The sequence below is a fragment of the Poeciliopsis prolifica genome, unplaced genomic scaffold (genome assembly GCF_027474105.1).
Source record: "Poeciliopsis prolifica strain line A6 unplaced genomic scaffold, Auburn_PproV2 SCAFFOLD012, whole genome shotgun sequence".
NCBI classification, from domain to species: domain Eukaryota; kingdom Metazoa; phylum Chordata; class Actinopteri; order Cyprinodontiformes; family Poeciliidae; genus Poeciliopsis; species Poeciliopsis prolifica.
The window spans coordinates 3,494,274-3,508,082 of NW_026562387.1; positions in this window are offsets into that span (position 1 = coordinate 3,494,274).

Here is a 13,809-nt window from a genome sequence, read left to right on the forward strand (position 1 = left end):
TTCTTCGCAGCTTCTTGGTCAATATTTCTCATCGTATTACAGGGGAGACAAATGTCCTCTGGAACAATGACCTTGCTGTGGAGATTAGCTCACGTTCAGACGGTACATCCCTAACTTTGAATGAAAGTACAAAAACACTACATTCCTCTTAAAGATTGCTATAATTTTCGGTATGACAGACATGCACTGGCTCTCAACTGTACACACCCCTCTTAAAATTGCAAGTTTTCAAGACAAAACATGACATCATGAGAATCATCTCCAAGCCTTTCCCACCACTAAAGAGTCACAAATTATGTACAAGTCAGCGAAAACTCCCCCCTTCTTTTGGGGGGGAGTTTTCGCTGACTTGGGAAAAAAAATGTGTCAACTAGTTGCATTAGTGTACACACCCTAAGCTAATACTTTAACTTAACTTAAGCATCTAATTTTCTCCAGTGTATTATAAGCCTGGCGGGTCACCAGGCTTTACTTGTGCCCCCACCAGGCTAAGCACTGCTTATTTTCTAAAGTATTTTTAGAATGTTTGCATTTTTTTAAGACGTTATAGTTGGTGTTCAGTATTCCAATCTTTTAATAACACATACTGGATCAATGACGGCCCTAGCACCCACCCACCGAACTTAGCAAGTTTTCTGTGTCGTTGTGGGTTGGGCGTTAGTCATAATCACAGTTGATGTTTGGCATGACTACAGAAGGCCGAATGCTAAAGTTGAAAAATGTTACCATGCCTCATGGCTTAATCAAGGAGATCCACTATATATATATATAAAAAGACAAAACATGCCGTGTTAACACACGCTGGTGTGTTCAGGACGATTTTAAAATTAACGAGCCCTAAAATTTTAATTCCAAACGCTATCCTAATCTCCCAACGTGGCGTTATCTCCGAGCGTAACGAAGCGCCGATAGCGGCGGCGGCGAGGCCTAGGCAGTGTGACAGAACCTCGCATGCATCTATCCAGGAAATATTAACCCAGAAAGGAGGTTTTAATGAACCTCTGACACCCTAATGAAGGCTTTTCACATCTCCCCCATTTTTTTTTCTCTATCTCTTTTTTTTCCACGAGGGAATCTCTGGAGAAGCGCCTCAGAATTCAGATGCGTGGTGATACTGTAACTCCATCAGAAGGAGCTTCCTTTTAAGGCTTTCTCCTCGTGTCAAAAAGCCTCCTCCTCCGCATGCAGAGCGATCCGTCTGAAAGGGGGTGGCGGTGGTTATAGGGCAGGTTGTGCCTAATCAGCATTTCAAAGCCGCTCCTCTGTCAATTATCTGAAGCTGTGCTCCCTCCACGAGTTTCGCTCGACTACAGACATCCAGGGTCAATGTGTGTGTAATGTCTCAGGATGACATCATCCCCCCTCTCCCCCCCCTCCGTAGGAGTAGGCACAAGGTAGACAAAAAAAACCAAAAACAACAGAGGGCTTGATTTCTTCTGTTTACACTTTTTCTCCATTTTTTTACATGAAACCCAGCTCACATTTTCTGTTTCTATTAAAAATAAATAAATAAATCACATATTTGGTCGAATGATCACCCAGAGAGGCATCCAGGTGAAAAATACAATTTAGAATTCAATCACACACTCTGAAGCTATGTTTTATATATTTTCCATTAGCTCCAGATGTCATACCAATACCATATGTAAAAATTGCCTTGCATTTTGTTGTGCACACAGAGCATGCAGTGCATGTGCTCTGGCGGCAGACTGGAGCATAATTCACTATTCACCCCATTGACTACTGAATATGAAACATGCGTTCCATATCAAGCCACTTCTTGTCGCCGCGCCAGTGGAGTGGAGCGGCAGCCGGCGCGCAGTTTTCTCTGGACTTATAAAGAGACACACTTTACGGTTTCAAACAGAGATATTAAGGCGGTAGATCTCATGCATTGCAGTCGGGGGAGTGCTGGAAGCTCGCCGTGATTTCAATGCTTTGCTTTGGTTTCTTTTCCCCCCTCGCTAGCTTTCTACGGATTCCACGTTTCCCTATAGAGCCACGGAGTTGGGTGTTTGGACGGCCTTCGAAAGTGTTTTTTTGTTTTTTGTGCTCATTAAAAGTAAAGATGCGAGGAAAGTCAGACGGGGCGTAGCGGCGCAGAGCAAAAAACAAGATCCTCCCGGTTCTGATTCTAGTGAAGGTAGTTGTGACATATGATGAAAGACTAATAGGCATCGCGGCTTGGCGCTGCGAAGGCTCCAGTTCATTTGTGCAAACGTTTGTTTGAGGTCGAGAGCCGCACTGCAAAAATGTACTCTTAGGTGTAATGATGTCACTGATCTATTCTACGGTGCCCAGCGAGGAGCATTTCACAACTTTCGAATGTTTGCAACGTTTCCTCAAACCCGCTAACCTTTGAGTTGACCTCCAGTTTTTTTCTGCAGCAATCTGATAGGCGTAAAGTTCATTTGAATTTAAATCTTATATTCCATATAGATTTTCTACCAAGTGTTTCAAGTCATTTTTTAATATTAACTGAAGTGAAATCTTTTTTTTTTTTATCAGCAGATGACAGACCCCGTCGTTATCTCCAGTTTTATCGCAAAAGGAAAGTTGTTCTCGAAGCCAAGATCCCTGGACGACCTTTGCTCTTTAAAGGTCACAGAACATTCAGACTGTATTGTTGCTCGGGCCAACAGCAGCAGGATGTCAAAGCAGGAATGCAAAAGATTCGCCACAATCGAGGCTGACCTCCGTCAATCTGTACTCTGTCATTTATCTGATATTGGGTTGTGGTGGCAACCGGCTTGGCTTTGGGTATCATTTTCCTGTGGAGCAAGTTGCACTGGCTGGTATTTTGCAGCAAATGTTTTTTAGGGGGAAAAAAAAGAAAAAAAAAGGTGAATTTAAATGAGAAAAAGTTTATACTTTAGTAATCACATGTAAAGAAAGTCTATGTAAGTTCTTGTCTTTTCCTGCAAGAACATATGAATATCCTTGCATTCTGCAATAAAGCCCATTATCATCATAACTACATTCCTTCCTGGGTTTATGTTATTGCAAAGCCGTTTTTTTTTTGTTGTTGTTTTTTTTTTTCCCCCCACCCCTGTCCTTCCATTACTCTTAGTTGGCAAATGTAATTTATTGTCCCGCATTTCTCCTCCTCCTCCTCATACACAAAAACAGTTTGTCCTACGAGTTGAACTTTTTCTACAGGTGATGAAATGTAAATGTGCCCTGGCAAAAAAAAAGAAAAAAAATCTCTCCTGTTGCCATGAAAAGAAATCTAAAATCTCAATGACACATGGGACCATTTATTTAGCATAAATCCTGCTTAGCCTCCAAACGTGCATCCAAACTTCAGCGCACCCCGACACCAACCAAGTGATATATGGAATGCAAACTGTATTTACCATCTAAATTGCTTCTCCACAATGCCAAGATGATGACAAGGATTAATCGGCCCAAGAGTTAAATCTCGCCCCCGCCCTCCCCCTCACACAGCTCCCCCGTTTCAATATGGTGGCGTATCTCGGGTCACATGATTCCAACTTAAAGGCGGCATTTGTATTCGCGGGGAGCATCTCCTCTCGTCTGCTTTATGATATTACCGCCGGGAGACTGCTAGTGGCGTCCTCGTCTCCCTGCGTGGGGCCCCCGATTCAACGATCATCCATTTCCAGCCCGCACCCCCTCCACACCCCCTCACTATCTTTTTTATCATTACACAGTCTAATAAATGTGCTGTGTGCCCTGTGACGGTGCATCATACATCAGACAAAGTGACCCGGGTCAGCGCCTCGCCAACCAACCGCCAAGGTTACACTCTCTTGCGCGCACGCTTTTGAGCAGGCCGATAGAGAGAAGAAGGAGAGTATTTCTCATCTTTTGTCAGCTGGAAATATTCTCTGACAAAGTAATAACCTCTTCCACATCCCTTTTGAATGCCTAACAATGTGCCTTCTAAAGGGAGCGACAAAGGTGCGCGAGCCACAGGGGTTTGTTTCTGTGCGGTTATTTTGATCCAGCGGGTCGCCATTGACGGGCTCACTTCAATGGGAGCGGCGGGGTTGTTCCGCCGACTGCGGCGGCAGCTTTATGCCGAGTTACGAGACGATTCTTCAGACGCCCACAGCAAACGCCAAACACCGTGATATCACAGTGTTACGGAACTTGAAAGTGTTTGTGTGTGTGTGTGTGTGGAAAAACGTCAGTATCACCTCTGCGATGCAGAGGAATGGTATGAAAAAATTTCATACTGGAGTCTAACCGGAACGCTTTTTTGGTCTCGCCAAAGTTGGCAGGAAAAGCGCAGAGCCAATACACACAGTTGGTCATCTCAACGTGAGATTATATTTTCTTTTTTTTTTTTTTTTGTAACACTTGCGATCCTGGGGTTGGCAGCGCATGTCCGCCCGTCTCCCTGCGATTGCTCAACCAAGGCGAGAAAATCAGCAGTGGCCTCGGGAACTCAACACGGTGATTGGAGCCAGATTGGAACAAGGCTTCCAAATCAGAGGGATTAACTATCCCACACATCGCTGTTATCTCTTCCTTTAAAAAAAAAAAAATCGTACAGTTTCATGACGAAGACGGCCCAGTCAACCCGTTGCAAGGTTTCCCCCAGAAAATTTGCTAAACCCTGTGCCAAAGGCAATACACTGCAAAAACACAAAATCTTACCAAATATTTTGGGGTCCAGTTTGTAATGCAAATAACTTTTCAACAAGGTGTAGAAGAAAATAATTCCTTTATATAGATGATAAAGTTCAACTGGCAGATTATTTCACTAATAACATGGGAAAAATGTCTTGTTATAAGATCAATAAACTGCAAATTTAACAAGTACATCATTAACAGCATTAATTATTGAGTTAAACAAGCTTGTATATCCTGCTAAAAAAGTTACTTGTAAGTTATTTTTTGGTCTTATTTCAAGTGTACTAAGATATTTGCATTAGAAACTAGACTAAAAGTACTTGGTAAGATTTTATCTTTTTGTTTAATGTTGGCAGGAAATTTGAAAATATCACTTGGTAATTAGGAGCCATTGGACGAAATTATTAACACAAACACCAACCACAAAGTCTCAAATACAATTAAATATTTAAACCAGGACTTCCTGTCTTTCCACACAAGATCATGTGTGGAAGAAGACACCTGACCTTTGACTCCATGTGTGTTCACAGACTGACCATACTATGTTAACCTGTCTTTGCCATTACTGTGACTGGTGTGTCAGGAAACCCATAATAAACAAACAACACTACGCCTGGTAGGGACACAAGTGAAGCCTGGTGGCCCGCCAGGCTTATAATATACTGGGTGAAACTGTTTTGGTGGCACAGATGTTGGACGGCTTGATGTGTCCTTGTAATCTCGAGGAGACGTCTGATAATGGAGTGTCCCATCTTATTGTGTTAAAAGGTAGGAGTCTATTACTCCCATGGGAAAGCGTAATGAGTAAGCCAGTAACAGACGAACGAGTGGAAACAAATTTAGCAGATCAAAGAAACAATGTATTTACCAAAGCCCACCAACAGCCAATACATCAGAGGCTCTCTCAACAACTGCCCTCTGTATTCTCCCGGTGCAGAGCAGAGAGGCACAAAGCCCTTATAAATGTCCAAACCTGGGTTTAACAGTGAGCTTGTTAACTTTTATGAATGTGTATAAGATCACATCCAGTAAATTACTGGTGTGGTACTGAACACAGCCTGACAAAAGAGAAAAATGCCAAACGATTGATGCTTCCAAGAAGCCACCGTTTATGGGAGCCTTGCAAGTCAAGGTCGAGCATTTTAAAGGGAGGCGGGTACAAATATCAAGATGGTAAAAAAACAACTAAAAAAAAAAAAAGGAAAGAAACGTACAGCCTTAAGAGTAAGCAGCACTCGGAAACTCAACGGAAAGTTCGAAATCCCTTCCCCTCTTAGGGAAATTGTGTTAAAAGGCACATATTTGCATATTTTGTAAATATTCGTTGAGACAGATGTTAAGCTCTGGGAATTTTCTCCTTGGACTGTCTTACTTACATTTTGACTTTGAGGAAATAAAAGCTGGTTGGCACAGATTACCCAGAGCGCTGAGGATGTCTGTAAGAGTTAATAGCTGTCCAGCTGATGAGTGCCAGAACTTACAGTACAGGCGGATTCTCACCCCAGCAGAGTGGCCTGAATATTAACTCAAGTGTTCTGAATAAAACATCCTGCAAAATATAACAGAGATTTTTGTTTGTTTGTTTGTTTTACACAGAAACATCTATTACTTTTCAAACCCGTTGCAAAGTTTGTGCTGCTGGGACTTTAGTTTGGTATTGTTAAGCAAACATTGGGTCAGTATTGTGACCCCGGCTTCCTATAGGTTTGAAAAGGTTCTGCAACAAATGAGAGTTCAGACCTCACATTCTAAATGAAAAACACAACTGGACGTGACTCTAGTGTAAAGCGCTTTGAGTGGTCAAAATGACTGGGAAAGCCCATTTACCATTTAATGGACATCATATATCTGCTGCTCAATGTGCGAATGGCAGAGAGCTTACCGTTACAGGAAAACTGTTTTTCCGCCATCATTTGGGCCATGCTAATTAGAATTAGCATTCACAACAGTCTATGCTAGCTACAGCATAGCAGAGATCAAAGTGGAGCAGCGCCACACGGTGAGTGAGTGACAGCACTAAGACCCGCCTCCTGGCTCTGATTGGTTGTTACTAGTTAGCACTGGGAGAAGGTGGAGGAGCTTCATGTTTTTAACAATTATCTGTCGTATTATACTGTCACAACATGTGACAGATTAAACTATGTTAAAAATGTATATATATATATATATATATATATATATATATATATGTTTTTACAATAGCTACAAACTGCTGCTTTAACATTAGACACTAGTCACTTTCACCCATTTTAAGGTCTAAAACATAGCGCAAAACTGAACCCTGATGGGTTAAATCAACCTGCAGGTGAATGAAGAAAATAATTTGTTTTGCAAGGCAGTGGCAGCGAACTCTAGAGCTAACTGTGAGAATAAAACCCTCTCCCTGAGCAATGAAGCACTGAGAAGTCGAATCAATCGTGAATGTTTTTTTTAGTGTCTAAGTAACAATTCCATGAAACAAACACACTTGTAAATAATTTTAGTCATATTTCACCTAACATCAATCTTTCACCTCCTCCTCCTTCTTCTTCTTCTTCTTCTTCTTCGTGTTTTGGAAGCGGTTGTGAGAGATTGTTACGATCCCCCCTGTTGTATATCACCAGCCTGCATTAGTATTTAAAAGCGTTCCCATGTGCAACTGCAAAAAGAAAAAAAAATGCTAAGATCCGCAATAAATTCCACCCTGTCAAGTCCTGATTTACAGGTCAGGTTCCAGGATAGGTGGGTGACGTTGTGTGTGAGCGCAGGTGCTGGCGGGTAGAGTGTGTGAAAACGCCTGCGGTCATTTTTCATCTCTCAGATTAGGTTGTGTTTGTTGGAGCGTGCTTGTGTATGAGAGTGTGAGAATGTTTCCTGCCTGCCCTTGCCGAGCCAATATCGCTTTCGTTAGTCATTACCTTTTAATCTTTGATTACTATGCAGAGATTGTTTCATTTATTTATTTATTTCGTATATATTTTTACTGAATCCTCCAGGGTGAGCTATTATTTTCCTCCTGTGTTTTCTCTCAAGCACAAAGCTATCCAGCCAATAATTGTTAATAACTTAATTAGGGAGATAAGGAAAAAAACACAAAGCTGTCAGTCACCAAATGGGCAACGATTAATATAAAACCAGAGAGGACTCCCCCCTTCTCTTTCTGGTCTGGATTTGGCTTTAAATCATGTCTCTGCTGTATGAACACATATAAACACATATTCCACAAAAATCCAACTCGTTCATAGAAACTCAGATCTCTGTCCGTGTCGACTCCCCTTGTTTTGTTTTGTTGTTTTTTTTCTTTCTGTTTTTCTTTTCCACTTTTGTCTCCAGCCATTAACATTCAGCTGAAATTTCACGAGGGAGGATACATGAATTATAGCAACCGTAGATTCATCATGTTCGTTTTCCTCTCTCTTTCTCTTCCTTCATGAATTATGGAGAGCCTCCCATGGCGCATTTAGTGGAGCCACTAGTAAATTAAATGCGCTGCGCTGCCGTGCCGCACAGGAGCAAACAGGCCCGTCAGGGATATATTGGATTGCGCTGTTGTGGCCCAAACATTTATTCCCTCCGCTAGTCTTTTCCAGGCCCCACAACCTTTCTGAAATGCTAAATCATGCTAGTTATTTATTTTATTTATTTTCATGTGAAAATCATGCAACCCTCTAAAAACGGGCTTAAATACAGAGTCCTCAAAACGTCCTATTAAAGTAATGATTGATGATGTTGTGTAGCAGACGTGTTGGCTAATTCAAGAGGCAGAATAGCAGCTAAGCGCTAGCTGCAACATGTTTGACCAGGAGGCAAGGCAGATGCTATGACGGACTTTTAATTGCTGCTTTTCAGATATGGAGGTTACATCCACCGCGGCTTATGGAGCACAGGCTTCACCGCTCTATATTTCTCTCCTGAGGCAGGCTTGAACGGGGGTGGCGGCCCTCTTCTTGTCCCCCTGATTTATGGTGTTATGGTAGTAAAATGGCAGACTAGGATAACATGGGTGGTAATAAATGACTTTAAGACAGGGACTAGCAGCTGTTAATGCTGCCGCTATTAGCCTGAAAAATGAAGGACACCGGTGATTCCGTCAGATTTATACATTTTCGCCGCACCGTGCATTAGTGCTTGTCATCCTAAAGTGGCAATCCATATGCGAGTATTAATCGTCGGCCGCAGCCAAAATATTCGGGAGCGGATCTGCAAGCGGGTTCAGATGTCGCGCCTCAGAGACAAAAAACGGCCAGCGAGCATTGAGGTGCTCTTAAGGGCACAGAGTTTTCTGTGTTTTACGTCCCATTTTAGCTTTGCTTTGTGTCGCTGTGTATAACAGCTGGGTATGTTTAAGCCACGACCAATGATTTGATAGGATGCCTGAGCAGCAAAGAACTGAATCCAATGTGGTTCAATACATAAGGAAGGAATGATCATTTGAACCAATGATTGCTAATTTTAACAAATTACCAGATTGATTAAGATGGAACTTTTGCCACTTTCACATTTAGTGACAGTATTATGCAAAAGTACATGTTTTCTAAAATATGAAAATTAAAAGAATTTGCTAACCTTAAGAAATATTGGAAAATGAATACAAATGAAACGAAGGTACATGAGTAGTTGAAAATAAGTGCACAGCACATTGTGACAAACCTCGAAGTGGCAGCATTGTGTTTGCGCCTAATTTTTTTTCTGTTCATTTGTTTAAAAAAGTCAATCAAAGCGTTGCCGATTGCTGATCGAGTCTGTGTGACGCTGACTCGTAAAACACAAACCCCCACAACGTTAGCTGGACTCGTTGGAACCGGCTGTTGGTCTTGGCGAAATGCGCCCAGGTTTGCAAAGCTCGGGAACATCGAAGCCCACATTACTGTAACATCGATTGAAGTCAAATAAAACCGAAGAACTACAAAGTAATCAGAAGCAGTATACGTGATTTGTTACTTTATTTACAAGACGTTTGCGCTCTGGCAGAAATCTCATCCCTGTGTATGACGGCGTCTTTTAAATGTATGGATTGTCTGAGGCTGTAAACGTGCCATGATCAGTGATAACTGTCACCACGTCGAGGTTATGTCTGTTTCAGGAGCCAATCCGGCACCAAGAAGAACCAGTTTCTTTAGATCATTGATTCTCTCTACAGTGATCTGACTTTGCTTAATTAAGACAGCGGAGTAAAGTTTGGCAAAGCGAAAGGAGGCCATCTGTATTCTTCACTCACAACTTTTATTAAATCTCAAGTTTCCAGACTCTGACTGGATCGCGAGGGTTGTGAAGCATAAGGTGCTTTCTCATACACCTCAAACTATTTTTTAAATGTTTTTGTGTCATGGTACAGTCACAAAATGATAGAGTTTTCAAAATGTTTTGCAAAAGAAAAATCTGAATATTGCGGCTTTGATCTGCGTGCACCCCTTGATTGATTGCAAATCAAATCATGTTCAGTCTGAGTGGACGAAGGGCATCTGAAAACCATCAGCTGAAAGTGAAGGCCTATCCACAGACTTTGACTGGGCCATTGCAAACCAAAAGTGGGCATTGATCTGAACATTCCTCGTCCCTAGAGCCAGCTTCTGTGGCCACAGATCAGACTGGGGTCTGTCTCATGTAGCTCTTCTTGGGAAAAAATCATTGTGTTTTCCTCTGTCTCTTTTCGCTATTTGCATGCTTGTATACACACACGCTTGGGAACGCCCTCTTTGGAGGCGTAGCTGAGATGGAAGCCCACAAAAGGAACAAGAAACTGTTAGGTGCCATTTTGCTGTGTTAGCCCATAGGGTTAGCATGAAATGTGGACCAGCACAATATTTTAGTCTCGATAAAAGGAATTCATTAATTCAGTTCACTGACTCTTCTTGAACCTCATACAGTACATACCAGGACCTAAATGGGGAAAGGATAATTCTCCACTCTCTCAACCCTTTTGGGCCCAGTCACAAATAGAGAGCCATTGGGAACTGTTGTACGTTACTGCATATTCAGTTGCAAAAATGTCAAACGTGCAGAACATTGTACATTGCTCTGAGGTTTTTTTCATCAATTTCATCACAATTTGTGATGGACTAGCAACCCGTCCATGGCGTGCCTTGCCTTTTGCACAATGAGTGCCGCAAAGAAGCACTAGCCCCTCGTGACCCTGCAAGGACAAGAGGGTTTGGATGGACGGACGGACGGACGGACGGACGGACGGACGGACGGACGGATGCCCTCACACTGTGGAGATGGTTTGGGTAAATAAAGAGACAACACAGCGGTACAACTAAGAAGGAGGAGACATTTAGGGTTTGTTTTACTCGCGAAGGACAATTAATAGCTTCATTGAGCATGGCCATAACAAATACCATCCATTCACCTCCCTCTTTGCTCATTTCCACATGACTGAGCCACAATTCTTATTCATTGTTGCGGGGGACATGGAGGACCAGCAGCAAACTTAAGGGACACTTTGATCATGACGGTTTTATCTCAATGCCAATTGGTTTCCACACACTGTATTTCTTCTTAGGCATCCTTCCCGGAAGGTTGTATAACTTGAAAATGACACGTCGCCCTTATTAAGTCGGCCTCATAATTGAGTTGTGACATGTTAACCGCAGTGAAGCCTGACCATAATCGTCAGTTTCCCGTCTTGTAGAAGGCAACATGTTTATCTGAGATCATCTCCATTTGGATGCGAGCGGCTACAGAAGGACGAGGGACGCTTTGATGCCTCAAAAACAAAGTCTGCACAGAAATCCTTAATGATGAAAGAAAACAGCACTTTCTTTCAGCGTCTTTTCACAGGCCAGATATGGCCGAGACGGGACAATCTTAATGCATTGATTAAAGGCTGTCAGCGTTGGTGAAGTAGACTGGATAACATTTGTGGAAACTGTCTTTGAGAGATGACTATAAAAGCTGATGTGGCCTTTCATCTCGGCACCGCTGGAGAAAAATAAATAAATAAAAAGGGAGGGACGCTCCCTTCCAGCTTGATGAGCCCTTTTTAAGTGGACGCTATTCTTTATGACCTATATATATTGTTTTACTCTGTCAGCGTTGGACAAAGCACAGCCATTCTTGTCCAATATCAAAAGAGTAAGGGATATTTTCTTTCCATAAAAGCACATGTGACGCTTCAACTTGATGGGGGCTGAGACGAGGGGAGGAAATGTGTCTCTTCTGAGTTGTGTTTTGATACATTTGAATATTTATGGGAGTTACAGCATGCGGGGTAAATTACATTACAGGCTGGGGGAATGGATGCGAGCCATTGCGTACATTTTCATGTACAAATTGGCCATTGTAGTGGAGATATAAAAACCCTCCCTTGAGATAATGGCCTCCAAATTAGCTTGGTAAGCAAAGTAAGGGATTTACAGTGAACCGGGGAGAAACCGTCTCTGATGCGGTCTTTTCCTTCTAATTTTTTTATTTTATGCCGTTTTCCCTTTTTTTATTTGAAGGAAAAGTGCAGCCCAGTGGTGGGTTCTCCTTGAGCAGCACCCGTTGTGCAATTCCACAGGATAATATTGCTTTTCGTGTGGATCACTGCTGATGATGCTCACACGAGAGGGGGAGTCATCGCGGGCAAACTCCCCTCCTAATGTGCCCATTACTTTATAATGATGCCAAGTGTTCAATTTCACAGTGGTGGCATGAATTTGTAATTACCACACATAGATTTCCCAGTGTCTTTTGATTGCGGGAGAAACATACTGTACCCAGGAGCGCCTCGGGTCCAATAACCAGATGTGGAGCAGTCTCCAGCTTGCCAGCAGCATTCGCTCCCTCCCAAATGAGCTCCAGTCGGCTCCGACGGGAAGCGTTTTCCAGTTAGCTATCTTGCGCGGATCGATACTCCACCTCCTCCCCATAACGCTCGCGGAAACCCAAACTTCTAATGAAGGACTTTAGTTGCCGTGTTCCGCGAGCGCCGTAATGCATGTGGTCAATATGAGAGCGGATCTGCTGGAGAAGAGCGACGGGGGGGAGGGAGGAAGCACAGAGCCAAAGAAAGAGAGGATGGCGTTGTTCAGTAATAGTCTCCTGGAGTGACCCAGATTTTGGTTTACCTCAAACTGTCTAACTACCTTAGTTCAGATTTTCAGCTTGATAAAGTGCTCCAGGTTTTCTTTTGTTGTTGCTGTTGTTTATCCTGGCTGGGGGATGGAGCGCATTAACCCAGGCCACAGTTTTGTCAAACTCAGATTCAATTCTTGAAAAGGTTAATGGCTTGGCCTGCAAAAAAAAAAAAAAGAACAAATAAGGGCGAAAAACAAAAACCAATTTTGTTTAGGATGAGGCCTTTCTGATCACAAATGGGCTAATGACTGAGGTGCAGGTCTGGATGTTTCCCTGATGACCTTTTGTCAGAAAAGAGCTGATCAAACAGAAGGCAGAGTTGATGCAAATGGCGGAGCGTGCAATTCTCAAAAACATGAAGGCCAACTCCATCAATCTCATTTCTGCTAAACGTCCCCCATCAACAGTCTGTCTGAAGCTGAAATTATGCAGGACAGCTAAATTGCACAAGTTATTTGAATTAACTTTGCCAAATGTTAGTACTGATGCCTTGCAGCAAGAAGGACCTGGGTTGGAATCCTGGGCCTGGAGGCCGACATGTTCTCCCTGTGCATGACGTGGGTCCTCTGCCGTTCAGGAGCCTTTGCGTGTCTGTATTGAAAAGGCTTAGTTCAGGTGGTTTGTGCATCTGAGCAGGATGTTTACCAGGCAACTCATTAGGGAGGAATGCCACGTCCAGCAGAAGGAGAAGCTGAAGAGGCCGACCTGCGATCCCTCACAGTAACCTGAAAAGTGTTTGACTTTTTCTAATAGCTGTCATGTTACTCTCTCGACCTGATCTTGGATAAGCTGAAGGCAATGGATGGGTTGGGCAGCGGCATTATTCAAAGGAGTTACAGTTAGAAAATTAAAAACAACTAGAGCAGGATTGTTCCCTGAGAAGAAATAAAGGGGAATAATGTTTTCACCAGACATGAGACACAAATAAGACTGGCTTCAACCTCCAGAGTCTAATCGGTTCTCTCAGAATAAAATGATTTTTAAGTGGTGAACACAATTTTGGAGGGATATATTCCACTAATCAAAATAGCCATTTGTTAAGCGCTTAACTTATCATTTTTAGAGTGTTTTGGGTCAGTAATACTTATAATGCTTCAGTGTTTGGTCTGATATATTACTATATTTAGGCAAAAAAAATAAGGCATAGTAAAAGCCAGGAGGAGAGTC